This window comes from Notolepis coatsorum (assembly GCF_963971535.1).
Source record: "Notolepis coatsorum genome assembly, chromosome: 19".
Classification (NCBI taxonomy): domain Eukaryota; kingdom Metazoa; phylum Chordata; class Actinopteri; order Aulopiformes; family Paralepididae; genus Notolepis; species Notolepis coatsorum.
In genome coordinates, this window is record NC_140183.1 from 66,786,365 (window position 1) to 66,789,416 (window position 3,052).

A 3,052-nucleotide genomic window follows, 5' to 3' on the forward strand; every position below is an offset into this window, starting at 1 on the left:
GACCTGTTTACATTGTGCCCAGGGTACCTCAGGCTGGGCAAACATGGCCGCTGGTTGAGGGCCTCGCCACAGCCGCTGGCGAGGCCGTGCTCTCACCTCTGGCTGCGCGGTGTGAGGCGGTGTGGGGCCTAGGTCAAATACCGCCCGCGCTCCTGCGGAAAGACCAAAGTCCCTCTGCTGAGAGGGGAGCCCTGAGGAGGGAAAAAACGTCTCACCTCCTCAAAGGGAGACTGATCTAACCAAGATGTCTGTAAACAAGTGTTGACAGCATCCTAGCCCTCCCTGCGGTTATAGCTTGCGGCTAGGTCAAAGCTAATAACGTCAAAACCTTGCGCGATGTTTCGACGTCGGCTGGGCTTCAAGGCCCCGCCACCCGACACCATTTTTGACAGAATAAAACAGCAATTCGAACAAAGTTACTAGTCGCTGCTAATTCCATACCGTGGTGGTATAGGCTTAACAGCCCACCAGCCACCTGCCGGGCCGACTCACCTCATGGCGTCGGCCGGCCGACTCACCGTTCCAACATGCCAGAGGCAAAGGACTGATGCCACCTGCTTCACAAGCACGGAGCACCAGTGGTGGTTGCAACAAAAATGACTACTAGTGAAGCACTGCCTCACTAGTAGGAATGCAGCAACTTCCACTGTGGTGTGCACCCATGAAGGGGTTAATGAATAAATGAACTAAAACTCCACCAACACAATGTAGAATTGGCTAGCCCATACACACAATGTTAAGGGGATGCAGACCAGAGCAACACCAGTCCTGCACACAATTCATAGATTCACAAAAAGCACACCAGCCTAGGCCTCAGCCCATCCACCCATGAAAAGGTAAACAAGCCCCCGTCAAAACTCCCAACAGTAGACACCGATTGATCGTCAGCATGAATGGTTAAGAGGAGGGAAGACCTTTTAAAAAGACAGCCCTCGACGGGGAATCAGAGGAACAGTAACCCAGCATCGTAGCATTTAGCATTAGCCGTGCGCTCCAGGATAGCCGGGAAAACAACAACGTTTACCCAGATATCCTGCCCCTTGTGCCAATACACAACTCGGTTGTCTCACGGGACAACGAGCAGTATCACTAACGCCAGCATTGACCCCTGGTGGCGCAGGCCCTACCTGGGCGCGACCTAGCCCGACAGCTAGCAGCCGCACGACGTCCCTCGATCCGCTGTCAGAAGACGAGGAAACCCCAGGACAGGCCCGATGCGCTGTTAGAACGTGCCGAGAAGATTCCAGGGCCTGGAAAATCTCTGGCGAAAACCCAACATTGTTCAATTTCCTTCTGCATTTCATAACAACTAGTTCATGGAGTGCACTGCATCATCCATGATGGAAACAAAAAAGAGGAAGGGCGAGTATGACCATGTCCGGTGTCTTATAGGGGGACACTGGGGCGGGGCCTGGGCATGTGCATGGGTGCATTGTTTTTGTTAATGAAGTATAGAATAGAATAGAATAGAATATAAATACTTTTATTATCCTGTGGGAAATTAGACACTGCAAATCGCTCAACATTTAAACATTTAGACAGGACAGGTCACAAATTAGAATAATAACACAAATCAGTACAGTAGGTACTGGAGATAAAGATATATCTCGGTATGGCGAAGAGCGAGACGCGAGGCCAGTACGCTATAACCTTTCACTACCACACTAGAGAAGGTTAACCTTTCACTACCACACTACAGACGGTTGTCACAGTGAAAGGGTTAACCCTTTGGTAGTGTGGTAGTGAAAGGGTTAACCTTCTGTAGTGTGGTTGTGAAAGGGTTAACCTTATGTAGTGTGGTTGTGAAAGGGTTAACATTATGTAGTGTGGTTGTGAAAGGGTTAACCGTCTGTAATGTGGTAGTGAAAGGGTTAACCTTATGATGTGTAAGCTAATTTCCCAAAAAGTTGGCGTGTTACTTTAACACATATTCTGACAAAATTTATGTTTTCCGATTTTATTCCTTGCATGAAAATAGAAAACCTTTGGTAGAATATTCATTGAAGTTGTTAAAAACTTTTATTGCCTACAAAACAGTTTGGGCCGGTGATCATCAGCTGTTATATTTCTTACCATTTACATTTTTATAAATGTTTTCATCATGAATCATGGTCGTCAGGGAACAGATGTTTTTAGGGATGAATATAATATAGCATTTTGGACGGAAACCTTTCAATTACGACACGCTTTGATTGCTGTGTCTATCCCTCTTCTTACCTTTTCACTCCAAGCACCCCCCCCCCCCCTCCCCCCCCCCTCCCCCCCCCCCCCCCCCCCCCCCCCTCCCATTGAACATTTGCGGCGGCAGTACAGTGGGGCCTCCCACATACTCAGCCTGTTGTTTCTTGCACGGATAATGTTGTGTTCAAGCATTCGTTTTATTCTTAATCCCCCGCTGGATATGAACCCAGTCATTTCTTCTTTTTTTCCCCCTCTCTTCTTCTCTTTTTTCTGGCACCGGGTTCCAGGAGCGGCGCGGAGGCATGCCGGTGGCAGAGACACGTTCTGATCCCTCCTCTCAACCGCACCTGAGTGATGATGGCTTTGCTTGTAGCGTTATCCCCTCTCCGTGTAGGCGCTCTTTCATTTTCACCGCCCCTCCCCATGAACGCTATATCATTGCCGGGCGTCAGAGACACCCGTGTTTTGGTGTGCTTAGTGGCGTTTAGGGGAGATTCCTCCTGAGAGTTGATGTTTTGGTCTTGGCGTAGTTAAACCGTGAAGGCATTCCAGGGGTGGCTTCTTGCAACCTCCTTTAATAGCTACGGTTGAGAGAGTAGGCGTTCTGTGTAACCTGACGTGTCACTGCTCTGTACTGTACTGTGCTATATCTATCTATCTATCTATCTATCTATCTATCTATCTATCTATCTATCTATCTATCTATCTATCTATCTATCTATCTATCTATCTATCTATCTATCTATCTATCTATCTATCTATCTATCTATCTATCTATCTATCTATCTATCTATCTATCTATCTATCTATCTATCTATCTATCTATCTATCTATCTATCTATCTATCTATCTATCTATCTATCTATCTATC